The sequence below is a fragment of the Pinus tabuliformis genome, chromosome 8 (assembly GCF_031772625.1).
Source record: "Pinus tabuliformis cultivar Carrire ecotype Pingquan chromosome 8, CPIR1, whole genome shotgun sequence".
Lineage (NCBI taxonomy): Eukaryota > Viridiplantae > Streptophyta > Pinopsida > Pinales > Pinaceae > Pinus > Pinus tabuliformis.
In genome coordinates, this window is record NC_142294.1 from 2073003861 (window position 1) to 2073024998 (window position 21138).

At 38.6% G+C, this 21138-nt stretch overlaps 1 pseudogene; it reads right to left on the reverse strand.

Annotated features, from left to right (window-relative positions):
* Positions 1 to 602: 602 nt before the first annotated feature.
* LOC149244795 (nudix hydrolase 9 pseudogene) lies at positions 603 to 19951 on the reverse strand (annotated as a pseudogene).
* Between the last annotated feature and the right edge of the window lie 1187 nt (positions 19952 to 21138).

Here is a 21138-nt window from a genome sequence, read left to right on the forward strand (position 1 = left end):
TGGTTTTGGAATATAACTAATTGTGCAAAACCGCCCCCCTTAAACTTCGAATGGGGCAAGGGCCACTCATTATGTTCGATCAGAGGTTGGTGCCAAGTGTTAGTTGATCTGCTATCAAACATGCACAAGGTTTAACCTTTAATATTCTGGCATTCAAACACACCTCTCCATAGTATGTAATTGTCGATCGTTGGTCCAAGAAACTTTTGTCCACTTATAGCGATTGCTATCAAATCCACTTCTTTTTCATGGTATAGATAGCTTTGACTTCATTGAAATCTTCTTGCATTGCCTAAACATTTCTAGCAAAAAAATATACTCTACTGTGTATGTGCGCACTATATTCTCCAAGAGAAATATTGAATGAGGATCAAGTATAACTTTCTCTACAACTCTTTCCAATGTTATCATCCCTCTCAGAGCATGAAAATCTTGGTATTTTCAATTGATAGTATTACAATGGTTAATATCAATGTGGGAAAGCTTGTGTTCAAAGCCATAAACAATCTCTACAAGTTCCTTAGTGTGACTTGATCATACTCGATCACATTTTAGACCTTTGACACCTAACAACACACAATTACTCTAGAGATATCAACCTTTCAAAACTTAAGAGATTCTCTACATTTGCACAATGGTGTTGACTCGGAACCATCCTTTACATTTGAATAGAGTCTTAGGATATCTGATGGATTTAAACAACATTTGATGTAGAAGAAAGTTGTAGGTTGGACATTCATCACTCTCTGAGAAATTCCAATAAAGATTGGATCACTTAGATAGATTTCAAGAACACCAATCTCTTCCTCAACTTCATGTATCATACTGTCAAACATATCTTGGGGGATCATAGAATGCAAATTATCTCTAAATATTTTTCATCATCATAAGAATGGCCTGAAATTTCAAGTTCTTCTAGCTCAGAATGTTCTCAAGGGAAGACCAAACGTCATGGAAACTGAATTGAAAATGAGATCTTAGATTAATATTAAGGTATTGCAAACTCATATGCATGGATTTTCCTATATTACTTAGTGCAACAAATCGAAAAGATTGTGAATAATATAGACAATGAAGCAGTTAAAGATACATAACAGACACACACACACATAGCAAAATAAGATAATCAAGGAGCTCACCCAACACTCCTGGGATACGTCTCCTGGTCCAGCTTTCAGTGGTGACCTCTATATTATGTCTTTAAGAGCTTAGTTTTACAAAATTGAGATGGTCTGAAAAGGTTGTTACCAGAAGGAACAGTATTGAGATGGGAGTCTGCTGAAACCAGTCATAGATCTAGAAGAATTTTGAAACCTGAAATGATGGGCATGCATGTGGACTCAGATGGGGCACTAGTTGATGAAAGAGAAGAATATGGAACATCTTCATCAGCATCCAGTCACTCATTTGAAGATGTGAATTCTGATGGCGTGCAAGAAAATATGAGTGATTTTGAATAATTTTTTAAGATAGTTTATCTAACTGATGTATGCATCGTCTCTTGAAATAAAATTTTTGATTTCCATATGGTGTTAAATGAGAAGTTATGAGTCATTTTTATGTTGTTAGTTCATTTTACTAGCATTTTTTTAAATTGTGAAGATTGACCCTAAAAAAAAAATCATCGTTCCAGTATAATCACTTTTTCGTTTTCAACTATATTTTGCACGAAAATTTTGTTGTCACTTCCATTTTTAAAACATGTTCAAAATTGTCCCTAAAACAAAAAAAAAATACCATCGTTCCAGTATACACACTTTTCGTTTTTAGCACTGTTTTTTATTTTTTTGGCGTTTTTTGGCCAAAGTTCCCGTTTTGAGTTTATAGTTCCCGTTTCAAAGTTTACATTGTTAAAAACGCGAAATACAAAGAAAAACCTTGTTTTCCAGAACTCAAAATATATGTATTTTCATTTATAAACCCCATCAGGTCCGACTATATCGCATATCATTGATCCGTCGGGCCGTGGTTAAGTCCCTCTTGGCATCGCCCCTTTACAATGTTGCAATGCGATATTGCGATATCGCAATCGCATATCATTGATCCGTCGGGCCGTGGTTAAGTCCCTATATATGTGTGTGTGTGTGTATATATATGCATATGTATACACACACACACACACACAAAAATATGGGGTACCAAGGGAGGTACCCAATATGTACCTAGGGGGGATAATATGGGGTACCAAGGGAGGTACCCAAGGTAATAATGTAATAATGGGATGGGCCATAGTAATAATTGTTAGTTCATTTTACTAGCATTTTTTTAAATTGTGAAGATTGACCCTAAAAAAAAATCATCGTTCCAGTATAATCACTTTTTCGTTTTCAACTATATTTTGCACGAAAATTTTGTTTTCACTTCCATTTTTAAAACATGTTCAAAATTGTCCCTAAAACAAAAAAAAAAACCATCGTTCCAGTATACACACTTTTCGTTTTTAGCACTGTTTTTGATTTTTTTGGCGTTTTTTGGCCAAAGTTCCCGTTTTGAGTTTATAGTTCCCGTTTCAAAGTTTACATTGTTAAAAACGCGAAATACAAAGAAAAACCTTGTTTTCCAGAACTCAAAATATATGTATTTTCATTTATAAACCCCATCAGGTCCGACTATATCGCATATCACATATTGGATTGGCTTCCGATCATTGATTGTGTTGATCGGCCTTATCGGCTATTGGCATATCACATGGTCACTGGCCTCTTGGCATCGCCCCTTTACAATGTTGCAATGCGATATTGCGATATCGCAATCACATATCATTGATCCGTCGGGCCGTGGTTAAGTCCCTATATATATGTGTGTGTGTGTGTGTGTGTGTGTGTGTGCATATGTATACACACACACACACACAAAAATATGGGGTACCAAGGGAGGTACCCAATATGTACCTAGGGGGGATAATATGGGGTACCAAGGGAGATACCCAAGGTAATAATGTAATAATGGGATGGGCCATAGTAATAAATAAGGTGGTTAACCCATGTCATGTAAGGGACCACAAGTAATTAATAATAATGTAAGGGGCCCATGGTATTAATTGATGTTATGAGGAAACCATGGTAATGATACATGGTATTGTATGTATGAGGCCTATATAAAGCCTAGAGACTCCACATGGAGGGAGGAATATGAAGAAAAGTATTCTTGTATGAACAGGCATATGGCTTGTGGAGTGTTCTCCTTCCTTAAGGAGTGAATGTATGGTGTTGCCCTACCTTAAGGGTTTGATCAATAAAGTATCATTTCATATTATTTCGGGGTTTATTTGCATTGTCTTGTATTTTCTTATCAGATCCATATTATTTTGGGTTAGATCTACAACAATTGGTATCAGAGCACTTTCTTGGGCAAACCGTGGAGAATTTTTTTCATTTTTGCAGGGATTTTTTGGGTGGCGAATTTGCAGATCAGATCTGTATGTTTTGGTGCAAGATTTGTAAAATATAATTACGGATCTGGATTCTTTGTGCAAAAATAGTCGAATTCAAAAAAAAAATCAGTTGAATCGGAGTCCGAATGAAGGAGATATCACTGATCTAAAAATCAGTGGGGTTGTAGACAATTTTCAGGGCAGCGATTTTGCGGCGCAGATATAGACGTCCTGGTACAAGATCTGCAAAACATAATTGCAGATCTGGATTCTTTGGGAAAAAATACCCATCTTCAAAAAAAAAATCAGTCGAATCGGAGTCCGGATGAGGGAGATATCGCTGATTTAAAATCACCTCTTTTTGTAGAAATTTTGGGTGACGGCGGGAGAGTAGCAGCGCAGATCTGGAATTCTAGTGCCTGGATCAAGATTTCTATCACATGGGCAGATGCAGAATGATTGTTCCATTTCTAAAAACAGGTCATAATAAGGATTCTGAGCAATATTGACGAAACTGTGACCATTTCAAATTTTCGCCAATTTTTGTGATGGTGGGCCGAGATCTGAATTTGAATGACTTATATCCATTTGATGGCTCTCATCCAGCCAAATGGCTAGCACAAATGGAGAAATGTTTTAGATTGAGTTACATCATGGATGATGAGACTCAGCTGAATTTGGGAACAATGTACTTGGACAATGAAAGATTGCAATGGTGGCAAGGGCATCAACGTCGCTATCGTTGGCCCTTGACTTGGGACAAATTCACTAAAGCTCTTATGGACCGCTTTGAACGAAAAGCTAATCTTGTGGATAAGCTCACACAGACAGACACACAGCCTAGCAAAGATTTTATTTTTATGGGAAAGAAGGAAACCAAGGAACCTAAAGGGTTATTTTCTGCTGGTATCTCCTTATTGCAGGTTCATGGATTGATTCAGAAGGAGAAAATCATTGTGTCTATAAATCCAAGTTGCAAGCAAAATCTCATAAATGTCAATTTGGAAAAAAAATTGCAAGTCCCAGCAAAACAAATTGCACATACACAGGATGATGATAAGGATGTTCAAATCTATAAGGATTTGAAGCTTTCTATGGATAAGTATGTGTTTCATGGTGATTTTTATGCTTCAGAGATGGATAATATCGATGTTGTTTTGGGATATCCTTGGATGGAATCTGTGGGTACTATCAATATTAATGTGCAGAAGAAATTCTTGAAGCTATGGTATAAAAAGAATAAAATTACATTACAGGATATTTCCATCCATAAACAGGTAGAGTCCACGGAGGTTGACGCACAAGATGTTACAGGGACTGACATATCAGACGATGAGCAGTTGATGGTCGACAATCAAACACAAACAGAGGCTGAAGTAGAAAAGGTTACAGGCGCTGATACATCTGAGGACGATTCAGTGGTTGAAGTCATATTAAAAAAGAAGACACCAGAAGAGGCACCACAGCAAGGTGAAGTAAAGAAAAAGCCATCGTGGGTTAAAACTTCAACATATCATCACCCACATCACCCAGCAAGACAACAATCAAGATGGCAACCAATTAGCCACATGGACAACAAACCCGGCAGGACAGATCGAGAGGAACAAAAATCCACCTACTACACTTCCACACAGAAGAGCTATCGCAGTCAACTTCCATCTCAAGCGAGCGAGGTACCAGCGAGATCGAGGGTTCACCTTTCTCTTGGATGGCTAGATGCACGTGCATGGTATCAGTGGACTACTCTCTTGAGTAGATCTTATTATTTATGTTCTTCCCATGTTTCGGGGACGAAACATGTTTAGGGGGGTGGAATGTTATGTACCTAGGGGGGATAATATGGGGTACCAAGGGAGGTACCCAAGGTAATAATGTAATAGGCCATAGTAATAAATAAGGTGGTTAACGCATGTCATGTAAGGGACCACAAGTAATTAATAATAATGTAAGGGGCCCATGGTATTAGTTGATGTTATGAGGAAACCATGGTAATGATACATGGTATTGTATGTATGAGGCCTATATAAAGGCTAGAGACTCCACATGGAGGGAGGAATATGAAGAGAAGTATTCTTGTATGAAGAGGCATATGGCTTGTGGAGTGTTCTCCTTCCTTAAGGAGTGAATGTATGGTGTTGCCCTACCTTAAGGGTTTTGATATTAATAAAGAAGCATTTATCTATATTTGATCTTGTTATTCTTCGGTATATTTATATTTTGGTATTAGATCTACAACATTAAGTCCCTATATATATATATGTGTGTGTGTGTGTGTGTGTGTGTATATATATGCATATGTATACACACACACACACACACACACATATATATATATTAGTGATGTGATATAGCACGGATAGATCTGGACCATCGGATCTGCGCACTTGATCGATGGTCCTCATCTAATCACGCTTGACCGCCATCGCATTTTCCATATAACCCTGCTCGATTAACTCTGCTTGCCACCGCCAATTGCGATATGCCAATCGGATCTCGACTGTTGATCGTCCAGATCCGACGGCTCCTGTGCAAATTTATTCAAGCCTCCAATAGACTTTGTTTTTTGTCATTTCTTCATTTTTTTTCTCTCCTGATAGTGTTATCCGCCCTTTTTAAAGGTTCGTCCCTTGCAATAGTTTTTTATTATCTGAAGACTTTGAGGGTTTTAGGATCCATTTTGGATCACGCCTTCCCACTGAAAAAGATTTTGGACCACCAAAATTTGGTTTTTAAGCATCAATCAAATGAAGATACAACTTCCTCACTTGTCCAATATCTATCCATCTTGCACTGATTGGTTTTGAACCTTTGAGTCTGATTCTGAGGTACTCAACATCCCCTCTACGTGTAGTTCTCACCTTCCTATCCAGAACAGTGTCTTCCTACAACTCATTGAGATATTCAGGGAACAGATCATCAATAGAAGGCAACTGACTTTGCTCTTCGGTATATTCAATCAATGAAGGTTCAAACAATCTCAAGTTCTCTGCATTAACTACTGAATAGATGTGCATGTAAGTTGGAAAATCAAGGCGAAAAGCGTTCTCACCAATTTTCTCAAGTATCTTGAAAGGCCCATACCTTATTGGCTTTAGCTTCTTACCTTCACCTTTCATTATGTCTTTGTTGATGTACATCCAGACTTGATCACCAACTTGGAAGCTATGCTCAATTCGATGCTTATCATGCCTTGCCTTGTACTTGGCCTGGCTTCTTTCCAACTATTCCTGTACTGTCTGGTGAATGTCTTGGATCTGTTCAATGAACTTGGTTGCTTTGTCCACATCACTATGTCCATCAAATGCTATGTCTTTACTAAAGACAAAATCCAAGGGAGACTTTGGTGTAAAACCAAAACAAGTCTCAAAAGGAGATCTCTATGTAGAAGAGTGTTTAGCATGGTTGAAATGTTCATCCCAAAGCTTGGGATGCTTGCTGCAATAGCCCCTGAGAAATTGGATCACTGTCCTATTAACCACCTCTATTTGGCCATCTGTTTGTGGATGAAATGTTGTGCTTTTCTTCAATCTGGTGTCCATCAATTCCCACAGACTTGACCAAAACTTCCTAATAAATCGGGAATCTCGATCAGATACAATGGAAGTGGGTAACCCAAAATGAACCGAGACATGTTGAAAGAACAACTTCATTGTTTGTTCAACTGTAATCTGCTTGTTACCAGGTATTAAAATACACATTTTGCTGAACCTGTCCATAATAACATATAAATAATCATGACCCTTTCTAGATTTTGGCAATCCCCCAACAAAGTCCATGGAAACACTTTCCCAAGGACGAGAAGGAAATGGAAGTGGAGTGTACAAGCCTAATTTTCTATTGCTAGGCTTACTTTTAGCACACATGGTACACTCTCTAATATATCTAGAAATTGTTTCATGCATTCTTGGCCAATAACAGAACCTTTGCATCTATGCAATTGTTTTACTTACACCAAAATGACCTGATATTAGAGAAGTATGTGCTTCTCGGATTATGTTAACTCTTTCAGTTTGAGGAATGCATAACTTTCCCAAATGATATAAGATTTTGTCCTTAACATAATAATCCAATTCTTCTACTTGTTTGCCATGACTTAAGGTTGCATATACATCTTTAAAATCTATATCTTGAGCATATTGTTCAATGTAGCTTTCATGCATTAATGAGTTATGCTTAAGTATAGTAGATGCATTTATGATTGGTCTGGATAGCATATCTGCAACCTTATTGTGTATGCCTTTTTATATCTGATGACAAGATGAAACTGCTATAGAAAACCCATCCACCTATAGTGTCTTGATTGCTGCAATTTACTTTGTGAGTGAAAATATTGAAGTGGTTTATGATCTGTATGTATAATTTTTTATTTTCCCATTAGGTAATGTTTCCACATTTTCACACTCTGCACTAATGCATACAATTCTTTATCATATGTGGGATAATTAACTACTACATAATTAAATGTCTCATAATGATAACAGATGGGTTTACTATGTTGCATCAACACTGCTCCCATGGCATAGTCACTGGCATCTATTTCAATCTCAAATGGTCATTGAAGATCTGACAGTGCTAGTATTGGTGCTATACTATTTTTTTCTTTCAAGGTGTCGAAGGATTTCTATTGTTTGCCTCCCCACTGAAACACCTTGTTCAATCTTGTTAAAGCATGTAAGGGAGCTGCAATCAAGGAAAAGTTAGCAATAAACTTTATCCAATATTGTGATGCTCCTAGGAAACTCCTAACTTCTGTAGCAGATATGGGTTTAGGCCAGTTCACAATGAATTTGACCTTAGAGGGATCTATCTTCAATTCACCACCCCCTACAATATGACCCAAATAATTTAAATATGTTTTGCTAAATTCACATTTTGATAACTTTACATAGAGATTTTCTCTTTTCAAAACATCTAAATTCTGCTTTACATGCTTCAAATGTTCTTCCCACGTTTTACTGAAAACAAGAATGTCATCTAAATATAAAATTACAAAATCATCAATAAAAGGTTGGAGTACATCATTCATAACTCTCATGAAAGTGGCAGGAGCATTAGTTAAGCCAAAAGGCATAACCAATGATTCATATAGCCCTTGCTTTGTTTTGAAAATAGTCTTCCATGCATCTTGTTCTGCAACTCTGATTTGATAATAGCAACTACGCAAATCCAACTTGGAAAAGTAAACTGATTCTTTCAACTGATCTAATAGATCATCAATGCGAGGAAGAGGATAACGATTCTTGATTGTTATTTTATTCAATGCTCTGTAATCATTGCACATCTACCACAAACCATCTTTCTTTCTCACCAATACGATTGGAGATCCACATGGTGATGTGCTTGGTCTTATGAACTCTTTATCAAGCAGGTCCTGTACTTGCTTCTTGATCTCTGCATTCTCTAAAGCGGATAACCTATACATTCCGATGTTAGGCAATGGAGCATCTTGCTGCAAATGAATATCATGTACTATTTCCCTTTTGGGTGGCAGACCTTTAAGTTCTTGGAATAGGATATAATATTCTGAAACAACTTTATCTAAATCAGCTTTCTGTTTAGCATCACAGTCTTCAATTACATTGGTTTCATCAAGGGTCTTTTCCTTTACAACCATTAGTAAAAATTGCTTGCATGAATTTACAATTCTTTTCATCCGCCCTGAGTTTATGAGAGAGTAGTTATTGTTAGTTTGACAACGAATTTGGGTAAATGTAGTTAAACAGTTTTGTAACGAGTAATTTAGTTATGTAACGGTAGTTATTCACATGAATATATCGAATGCTCATGTAGAGGAAAATTCATTCTTGAATAAAGCAGATACAAATTCAGTTTTATATTTCTTGGTCTTCTCCCATTTTCTTGCTATTCTTCCTACAATCTCTGCCATTATTTCAGCAAGTGGTATCAGAGCCGTGAGTCCAAAACCTGGGCGTGTGGCTGTATCAGCGTGAGAGCCTCGAATCGTGCTGCGCTCTGCGTCAAGGAGTGGAGGATCGTTGCTGAGAACTGTTCCAGTGACCAGAACTGTTCCAGTGACCAAAACCCTGCGTGAAGGAGACGTGAGGCTGTGTTGTGTAGCGTGAGGCGTTTTTTTTTTAAAGACCCTGTAGACGTGCTGTCCCTGCGTGAAGAGCCAGAAGAGCCAGACTGCTGTGTATTTTGTGAAGAACCAGAAGAGCCAGACTGCTGCGTATTTTTTTTTAAGAAGGAGAGCCTGCGTTATCTGCCTGCTGGCCTGCATAAAGTTGCAGAGGATTTGTGACAGAGCCTGCGTGAAATCCGGGTATTGATCGGAGTTTCCAGACTTATTTTTTTTTTTCCAGCAGAATTTTTTAAAAAAAAACAAAGGCTGAAGATTGAAATCAAGTCAAGTTGTGGTTTTTTATAAAAATATTGAAAAAAAAGAAGGGTTTGCAGAATTTTTTTTAAAAGACAACAGAGATTGAAAAGGTTGTTGTTTCTTTTTCAAATATTGTAGAACAGCAGATTGAAAAGGTTGTTCAGAATTTTTTTTTTAAGACAGCAGAGATTGAAAAGTTGTTTTTTACAAATATTGTAGAAGAACAAGTTTGCAAGGGATTTGCAAGAATGTTTTGAAACTAGAAAAACAAAAGGGTTTGCAAGAAACAAAGGATTTGAAACTTGTCTTTCTGTTTGAATTGGGGAAGTTATTTTTTTTTAGAAAGCCTGAAATCCTAGGAAGGAGGAAAAATGGCCAAGATGTCGAACGCAAGATTCGAGGTGGAGAAATTCACCGGAAAGAGCAATTTTGCTCTTTGGAAACTGAAGGTTAAGGATCTGCTTGTGCAACAAGGGTTGCACAAGGCATTGGATGGGGTTACTAAGAAACCTACAACCATGACTACTTCAGACTAGGAGGACTTGGATGCCCGAGCTCTCAGTACCATCTGGTTATGTCTAGCGGATGAAGTTCTCTTCAACATCGTTGAAGAGACTACGGCGTCAGGTTTGTGGGAAAAACTTGAAAACCTTTATATGACAAAATCATTAACCAACAGAATTTATCTGAAACGACAGTTATACAGTCTTCGAATGAAAGAAGGTTCAAGCGTTGCAGAACATTTGAATGTTTTTAATACACTAATTTGTCAATTAACAGATATGGAAGTCAAAATACAGGAAGAAGATAAAGCCATAACCTTGCTGTGTTCTCTGCCTGAATCATGGGATCACTTCGTAACCTCAATCAGCTTCAGCTCTGCTGATTCTTTGAAGTTTGAATCAGTCGTGGGAGCTCTTCTGTCTGAAGAAGTACGAAGGAAATCCAACACTGATACAACTGCATCAGAAGCCATGGTCGCTAGAGGACGCTCAAAGGAAAGAGGAGAAAAACCAAGGGGATCTTCCAGGTCGAAATCGAAGGGCAAGAAGTGTAAGGCAAAATGTTGGAACTGCGGTAAAGTTGGACACTTGAAGAAGGACTGTTGGAAACGGAAGGAATCCGAAAACCTGAAGAACGAAGCGAATCAGGCTGATTCAGGTATGGTAGACGAAGTTTTATCTGCTGAAGAATTGTGTATGATAGATGAAACTTCACCTGAATGTAATGTCTCTCAGAGTTTTGATAGCTGGTTGTTAGACTCTGGTGCTTCGCATCATATGTGCCCACATAGAAACTGGTTTACTTCGTATGAAAATGTAAACGGTAGTTCTGTGTTTATGGGTAACAATATGTCAAGTCAGACTGTTGGGATGGGAGATATCAGGATTAAGATGTATGATAACACAGTTAGGACATTAACTAGTGTTAGACATGTACCTAATTTGAAGAAAAATTTAATCTCTTTGGGAGTGTTGGATTCAGATGGTTATAAGTTTACAGGTCAGGATGGCGTCTTGAAGGTCTTCAAAGGTGCTCTTATGGTTATGAAGGGAGAAAAGGTCAGAAATCTTTACAGGTTAAAAGGAAGTACTCAGGTCGGTGAAGCAGCAGTTGCGTCAGAAAAGGAGGAAGCAGGTACTCGTCTGTGGCATCAGCGTTTGGGTCATATGAGCGAGAAAGGTCTTCACATACTGATGAAACGTAAATCTCTTCCTGGTCTGAAATCCTTGAATTTAGATTTTTGTAAACATTGTGTGTATGGAAAACAGTGTAAACAGAGATTTAAAGTTGGCAATCATAATAGTAAAGATGTTTTAGACTACATTCATTCTGATCTGTGGGGGCCTTCCCCTGTTATGTCATATGGAGGTGCATTGTATTTTTTAACGTTCATTGATGATTACTCTCGTAGAGTTTGGGTCTATATGCTAAAAAGGAAAGCTGATGTATTCAATGTCTTTAAACAATTTAAAGTAATGGTAGAGAAAAGAACAGGCAAATCTATTAAATGTCTAAGAACTGAAAATGGTGGTGAGTTCACTCCTGTTGAGTTTGAACAATACTGTAAGGATGAGGGCATTGTTAGACACAAAACTGCTGTTTATACTCCTCAGCAAAATGGTGTTGCTGAGCGTATGAATCAGACTCTTATGGAAAGAGCCAGAAGCATGATCAACAATGCTAACTTGCAAAAGGAGTTGTGGGCAGAAGCAGTATCTACTGCTTGTTATTTAGTTAGCAGATCACCTTCAGTAGCAATTGATTGTAAAATTCCTGAAGAAGTTTGGACAGGTCAGTCTTGTGACTATTCTCATTTGAGGATATTTGGCTGTGATGCTTATTCTCTTATTCCGAAAAATCAGCGTTCAAAATTAGATCCAAAGTCGAAATGTTATGTCTTTGTTGGGTATGACTATGAAGTGAAAGGATATAGGTTGTGGGATCCTACATTGCGGAAGATAGTCATTAGTAGAGATGTAACATTTGATGAATCCTCTTTGTTAAAATCAAATGTTGAAAGAATGGAACAGGAACAGGTATCGCCGAGTCAACGAGTTCAGTTGGAGGCTAGATCTTTCGGTGACAGTCGAAAGGAAGGAGAGACTTCTGGAGACAAAGGTGTTGAAGACACAAAGGAAGCCGTTGAAGCTTCTGAACCAGTGCAAGTTTCTGAACCAGTTCAGCAACCAGTCACTCTAAGAAGGTCTACAAGGGAAAGGAAAACTCCCAAAAGGTATGAAGATTCTTCTTCATCTTTTGCTTTGGTTACTGAAGATGGGGAACCGTCTTGTTATCAGGAAGCGATAGATGATGAAGATAGCGAGAAATGGAAAAAGGCTATGGAAGAAGAAATGGACTCCTTAGCCAAGAACAATACCTGGGATCTTGTAGAGCTTCCTGAAGGGAGAAGTGTTGTTGGATGTAAATGGGTCTTCAAGCTGAAACGGAAAGTTGATGGTAGTATCGAAAGATATAAGGCGAGACTGGTAGCAAAAGGGTATTCTCAGGTTGATGGTATAGATTTTCATGAGATTTTTTCTCCAGTTGTAAAACTTGTTTCTATACGTACTGTGTTGGCACTAACTGCGTTGCTTAATCTTGAGTTAGAACAGTTAGATGTTAAAACAACTTTTCTACATGGTGATTTGAACGAAGAGATATATATGGAACAACCAAAAGGTTTTGTACGAGGTCGCAGCAGAAGATTAGTTTGCAAGCTAAGGAAATCATTGTATGGTCTGAGGCAGCCTCCCAGACAATGGTACAAGAAGTTTGATTCCTTCATAATGAGCCAGAACTTTATAAGAAGTGAGTATGATCATTGTGTGTACTTTAAAAGTTTCAATGGCATATTCATTATCTTAGCTTTGTATGTTGACGATATGCTTATTGCAAGCAAAAGCATGGAAGAGATCAACAGGTTAAAGGCTCAACTCTCTAGGGCGTTTGATATGAAGGATCTTGGAGCAGCAAAACATATCTTGCGCATGGAGATACACAGAGACAGGAAAAATGGTAAGCTTTGGTTATCACAGCAGAAATATGTGGAGAAGGTACTTGAAAAGTTCTCTATGAATAATGTGAAACCTGTTAATGTTCCCCTAGCTTCCCATTTTAAGCTTTCTTCGGTTTTGAGTCCTAGAGATGATGAAGAAAAGCAGTATATGTCTCATGTACCATATGCAAATGCGGTAGGCAACTTAATGTATGTGATGGTATCTACAAGACCTGACATTTCACATGCAGTTGGAGTTGTCAGCAGGTTCATGGCAAATCCAGGTAAAGAACATTGGCTAGCAGTGAAATGGGTGCTTCGATATCTAAGAGGCACAAGAGATCATTGCATCGTCTTTAATGGTAGTGAAGGATCAGTCTGCGGATATGTAGATGCTGACTATGCAGGTGATTTGGACAAAAGAAGATCTACTACAGGTTACGTCTTTACTCTTGCAGGTGGAGCAATTAGTTGGATGTCAAAGCTTCAAGACACGGTTGCATTGTCCACTACCGAAGCTGAATATATAGCTGCTTCAGATGCCAGTAAAGAAGCAATCTGGTTAAAGGGTTTGCTCGATGAAATTGGAAGAACGCAGGAGAAAGTGAGTGTACTTTGTGACAGTCAAAGTGCTATTCACTTGGCCACAAACCCTGCCTATCACAGCAGAACCAAGCACATTGATGTGAGATATCATTTTCTGAGACATGTGATCGATGGTGGAAAAGTAGCTCTTAAAAAGGTCCATACACGAGAAAATTGTGCAGACATATTCACAAAGCCAGTTACAGTAGAGAAGTTGCGGTGGTGTTTAGCTTCTCTTGGCTTGCAGGAGAGATGATGAATGGGAAAATTGTTGTCAAGGTGGAGTTTGTTAGTTTGACAACGAATTTGGGTAAATGTAGTTAAACAGTTTTGTAACGAGTAATTTAGTTATGTAACGGTAGTTATTCACATGAATATATCGAATGCTCATGTAGAGGAAAATTCATTCTTGAATAAAGCAGATACAAATTCAGTTTTATATTTCTTGGTCTTCTCCCATTTTCTTGCTATTCTTCCTACAATCTCTGCCATTATTTCAGCAAGTTTGAGTTTATGAGCTCTTACAATGTATTCTGTTCCATCTTTAGTGAGTTGATACTTATTTTTAGTTCTATAGAAAATGGATTTTCTATCATACAAGTAAGGACTTCCTAAAACAATACCACATATATCCAAGGGAACTATATCCAACTCAACCTCATCTACAAAAGTTGACCCAATAGCAAACCTAAGTTTACAATGTCTAGTCACTTGTAGCTTTGCTTTATCACATACCCAACTTAATGGATATGGATTCTTGTGAGGTGTTGTTAGTAAGCCCAACTTCTTTACAATTGTTTCAGAAATCAAGTTTACTTGTGATCCAGTATCAAATAAAGTATCAATCTTTTGGTGCTTGGAAATAACTCTAATATGAAAAAGCTCATGTCTTTTCCTCTCATTATCTTCATTATCAATAGATTGTGCAGAATTACTTGTAGATGCTTTAGAATTTTTACCTTTTATACCTGTGGCTATGATTGTTGTTTCATCACCTGAGTCTGACCCCAAATCTTTCTGAATAACAACAACAGTATTCTTCTTTTTAACACCGAACTTCTTGGGTTTCAGCTCCAGATGCAAAGACCAACAGTGTTCATCATCGTGCCCATCCTTCTTGTAGTGAGTGCATGAAGGTTTCTCTTTCTGTACAGTGTTTGCCTTCCTCTCTTTCCATTTCTGCTTCTTCTTTTCCTTGTTCTTGCTTGCAGAGGGTTTTAATGATCCCCCAATATCTAGGTTCACATTCTTGCCTCTAGCCTCTAGATGTGTAGCCTGAACTGATACATCATCTAGGCTAGTGGGGTTAAACATGAGAATGGTGTGCCTCAAATAGCTATGCAGACCACCTATATACTTCAGCAAAGTTTCAAGTGAGTCTAGAGATATGCCTAGAGTTAAAGCTCTTTTTCTAAATTCTTGGGTATGGCTTTGTACACTTTGGCCCTTTAATTGGCGAAGAGTTTTCCAACTCATCATTGTTTGCTGCATATAAGCTAGTGGATAGATTTTTTTTTAATGGCAGAAACAAATTCATTCCAGGTAGAAATAATTTTACCATGCTTCTTCAAATCAGCTTGTGTCTTACCTTCCCACCACACTAGTGCAGTTCCTCCAAGGCGAAGGCTAGCCAGCTGAATCTTTCTCCTCTCTGAATCAATGTTCTGCACCCTGCAATATACATCAATATGTCTAATCCAGTTATCTAGCTTTTTTGCATTTAATTCTCCATCATAGATTGGAAAATCAAATTTCACATCTAATTTAATCACAAATGTTTTCTTCTTTTTCTTTTCAGGGCTAGGAGATGAGGATGATGGAGGTGATGGTGGAGGAGATGATGGAGGAAGCTTTTCCCCTTTCCCTTTGCCCTCTGGGGCATCTAGAGAAGGTTCCTCTGCTCCTTTGTCTTGTTTGGAGGTTGAAGTACTTTCACCTTGACCTTTCTTAAATTCTCGATACATCTCTTCCACCATGGCTCTCATGGTCATGAAACTATCCATGAAATGATATTCTGATTCCAATGGGGTTTGTTCTACCATTCTCCTCCTAGGATATACTCTTCCAATTCTGGATTAGCCTCAACAAGTTCTCCTTCTCCTAGTTTGAGCTTTGACCTAGTTAGCATTCAACAATCCAGCACAAGCTTGTCTAACCTTAGCAAACCTAAAGATCTGATACCACTTGATTTGAAAATGAGATATTAGACTAATATTAAGGTATTACAGACTCATGTGCATGGATTTTCCTATATTACTTAGTCCAACAGATCGAAAAGATTACGAATAATATAGACAATGAAGCAGTTAAAGATACATAACAGACACACACACACATAGCACAACAAGATAATCAAGGAGTTCACCCAACACTCCTGGGCTATGTCTCCTGGTCTAGCCTTCAGTGGTGACCTCTCTATTATGTCTTCAAGAATAGAGTTTCACAAAATTGAGGTAAGTTTGAGTCTCACATAACAGATACAAAACAACAAGGCTTTACTTAGATCCCCCAAGTCTTTCTGAGTACACAGACTCTCCTCACTAACACTCTGTCTTTGTTTTCTCTCTGTCTCAGCATTGCTTGCCTCTGTCTCTGTCATTCAGTGGCTTTTAAGACAATCACCGTTGTCTGTTTGTTTCCTCTTCTGGGATCTCTCGCTCCCGACCTTTGTTTGCTCGAATGCCCCTTTGAGCGTTAAGTAATCATTTGTTAATGCCTTCAGGGAAGGTGGCCACTTTTTCTGCAACAAAAGGGACCATCGGTGCCCTTTGAAACCCCCAAAATGGTCGTTCTCTGTTTACACAGAGAATACACAGAAAACAGAGGAAAATCTGCCCAAACGCACTCTATCAGACTTCAAAAATCATTAGTTTGACCCTATATTCCATCAGGTCTGTCTTCAGGCGCTATTGCAAGTGATCATTGATCCAATGGTTATTATTGAATTCAGGTGGCTTACGCGCACGGAGGTTACTGGTGGGCTCCAGTATTGCAGCAATAATGATGCAACTCCTGGGACTCCCTTCTTTACTTTTATCAACCCGGTAGTTCGTAACAAACTTGGAAGCGACGGTGCTGTATGCACAAGTACTAGCTCTTGCCGCAGCTGTCACTTGGTCAGCTGGCACAAGTCCGCTAGGGGCTTAAGCCAACTTCTATGGGCTCTTAGAAGAAGCTTTTTAACTGATGGATGGAAGCTAACTCAAAAGAAACTGATCTACTTGCAGAAAGAAACTAAAAGCCAAAAAGTAGCAAAAACCCTAGCAAACCCTAATTCTACCAGCTAGTCCTACTGATGCAAAGGAGAGGATGCAAACTATTGAAAAAGATGCCATTACTTCTACAAAGGTAAAATGCACATGCCTATGCTATCTCTATCTGAAGAACACATCTTTTTGTCTTTTTGAATAAGTTATTTGAATTATCATGCTTGTGCTTTTAACTGGCTTTTTACTGTCCAGGGGCGGATCGAGGAGGAGAAAGGCTTGGAAAAGGTTGGGAAGGTTCAGAGGGGGTCTAAGGAGTCCCTAACACCCTTCCAGAGAGTTTCACAAAGTTTGGTGATCAAGAAACCTCATCTGTGAGCTTCTACAGGAAGTCTACAGGGGTTCTACAGGAAGTTTCAGGGATTTCTACAGGATGTTCAGAAATTTCTACAGGATGTTCTAAAGTTGGATTTTGGATGATGGGTGAGTAAAAGAGGATGCATGAATGGATAGGGAGGTAGGGTAGGGGTCTTGAAATGACTCAGTGACTGAGGGATGAAGTGATGAGAGGGTGTGGAAAGCTAGCTTGTCTTAAAGAAGGCTAAGGCAATGGAAGAGCAAGAAGGTAGGGTTACGTGGGCAGAAGGGTAGTTGTGAGAAGAGGAACCTAAATTGGAGATGGAACAGTTGGCCTGGACGAAGCTTAGGTGGACGAGAGGGTGATGGAGATGCACTGCACGGTGTATACTTAACCAAATCAACCACGTCCTGCACACAACCAAAATATTAACTAATCTATCCTAACTGTCAACGAAACCAATGAACAACGACTTTATTCCTAAAGAGAACCATGTACAAAACTTAAGCAAAGAAACATTCCAAAAGATCTGAACGCATGACTAACTCCTACAAATGAAAACATTGCACCAAATATTGCATGGGCAAGCAAACTAGTGTTTTTGTTGGGCAGCAATGTCTGCAATTCCAGCCCCTAGGGAGAGGTGAAACTAAGAGTGCAGGCAACCCTTTTCTAGAGCTTTTATCAATTCTTATCTTATTAATCTATTCTAGACATCTGAAGCAACTTTATTCCTCAACAATCACCTACTTAACCACACAACGAAATCTAGCTCAACAAACTTTGTTTCAAATGCATACAAGGAAAATCATAGTGCTAAAAGGAAAAGATATCAATACAAAGAAGGAGGCCCTAGGCTCTCAGGTTGGGCCCAACCCTGAGAGCTATGGCTCCTATAGAAAACTCTGAGCTGATATCAAATCTGACTGCTTCTCATTATAAAAAAAAATCATAAGTCAAGAGTTATGCCAACAATGGCTACAAGAGAACAAAATAGAACTAGCAGCACTGTAGTGCAGAACATGCAAAAGTTTTTCCAAAAGTCCCTTTCGAAGGTTGAAGCCTTACCATTTATACACCACGAGGCCCTAGCTGGCCTCCTAAATCTATGGGACTTGGCTGACCAAACTGGGAGTGAACAGCTGCTTCCACAAAATCTGTTTGGCTGCCTTCTAGATCCGGTTTTGGTGGCCTTTGGAGCTCGGAGTTGGGGGTGAAGATCCCGAGGGAGGCTATTTAATGCCATAGACAACCCCCCTACGAATCCTCAACCCAAGCTTGGTTGTCTCCTAGCCCTTGTCTGCTCGGTTTTGCTCCAACATGTGTCAAAAAATCCTGAAATGAGCACGTGTTAGCCACCTAGGAAGAGTGACTACCCTTATTCGTACAAATGACATAAACATACTAAAAATAATGCATAAGTTATGAAAAATGAAGGATTGAGCAAGGATAATTAGGCCAAATGAGCCCAAAATGTTACCAAATTTGGGGCTCATCAGTTACCCACCCAAAAAGGTGGTTTTCTCTCTCTGGCATCGAGCCACGTGGCGACTAGTGTATGGGCTCAGGCAGAGCCTGTCCAATAACACTTACCGCCTAAGGCCCGCCCGAAATCCCACTTGTTTCGGAACTGAAAACACTATAGCTGCATGTAAAAAATCCTTTCAGGTCCGTTTTATCGCCCAATTTGTATTTCCTTTGTTTTTCGTTCATTTAACGAAAACGCAAATACAAAGAAAAACCCTATTTTTTGGAACTCAAAATATATGTATTTTCATTTATAAACCCCATCGGGTCTGGATATATCGCATATCGCATTTTGGATTGGCTTCCGATCATCAATTGCACCGATCGGCCTTATCGACTATTGGCATATCGCATGGTTGCTGGCCTCTTGGCATTGCCCCTTTACAATGTTGCGATGCGATATTGCGATATCGCAATCGCATATTGCTGATCCATCGGGTTGTGGTTAAGTCCCTACACACACACACACACACACACACACACACACACACACATATATATATTAGTGATGCGATATAGCGCGGATAGATCTGGACCATCAGATCTGTGCGCTTGATCAATGGTGCTCGTCTAATCGTGCTTGACCGCCATCGCAATTTCCATATAACCGCACTCGATTAACTCCGCTTGCCACCGCCGATTGCGATATTCTGATCGGATCTGGACCATTGATTGGCCGGATCTGACGGCTCCTGTGCAAATTTATTCAAGCCTTTGATAGACTCTATTTTTGGTCATGTCTTCATGTTTTTCTCTCCCGATAGTGTTATCCACCCTTTTTAAAGGTTCATCCCTTGCGATATTTTTTGATTATATGAAGACTTAAAGGGTTTTAGGATCCATTTTGGATCAGAAACTCCCTTACATTGTGACTTCTTTCTAGCACAAGAATAAAATTATCAATTGTCTCGATGATCGCTCCATTATCTAATGAGTTTGATGTGTGTTTTTATTTCTCTACATCATCTTTAGTTGCTACAATATATTTTTCCCACGAAGGACAAAGGTTTGTGCCAATGAACGTCCTATATTCAATGAGTCTCAGGAAGAGACAATTTTCCATTTTTGGAACTGATCCTTTTCAAAAAAATCCATACAACCTCCACACTTATTAAAGTGGGGAATCATTTGCTCAACCATCCCACTTTCTAAGATGATCCAGGTGGGTATTGGTGGCCACCTCCCTATTCCACTTGGACCCCCAACATTTTTTCTTTCAATTTCCTTAATTGTAGCATAGTTTACTATTTTTGGCAGTTTTTCGAGTCCTGAACTTCCAGAGTCGTTTTGAGGCCCTAAGCGACATTTGTTTGGAAAACAGGAAAACCAGCAGCTTGCAATAGGTGTTTGCAGTTGAATTTTGAAGTCCTCAGATATATATTTCTAGCGAGATATTTTACACATCGAACGAAGATCATGTGCCAAAGTGACAACCCGAGGAAGTTGATATATCAACTAACCCCAACAGGGCCCACAAACTTTTGGTGCTTCCTCTCCTAGGGTTAGGTTTTTGGATGTTTAGGGTTTTTCCTTGTTTCTCAATAATAAAAATTCCTTGGAGCCTCATTGTAACACAGTTCAGAGGCATGTAGTCATCACATCTCTTCTCAAAGATAATCTACCATCGCCCGAGCTAGTTTATTTCCATTTTGCATGTAAACGGTTTCAATATTTTGTTATTAATGAATTGAAGTTTATTTTTGGTTGTAGCTCTCGGTTTCTGTTACATCTATATTTCATTTCATTCCTACATAAATCTGGATCATAAGATGAAGTATGTCTTTTAACTGGAAGAAGGGAGTGTGAAGAAGAAAAAATATAAATTTCACACTTAGTTTATAATCTCTAAGAAGGGTAATGGCATAATGTCAAGCTAGAAGATTTCCTTCCCTTCTCCCTTTTGTCCATAATTGTAACTAAAGGATATAGGTCCTTGTTCTACAACCATTTCACATACCCTAAAGTTCACTGCATTATATAATGACGGATTTTCTAGCATTCATTGTTCCCATACCTCATCAATATATTCTTCATGTTTAAGATTGAAATAAGCCTTCCTATCATGACATGAGTCAAAATAGAGTTGGCTCCCAAGGTGGAAGGCTAAGTATATATCTCTATCACATGCATAATCTCAAGGCAAGGGTAGTGCACCAGTTCTCCTAATTCTTCTATTTGTCAACAAAGATCATTTGCATGTATAATTATACCTCAGATGGTGTTTCATATAATCTAGATACCTTATTCTCA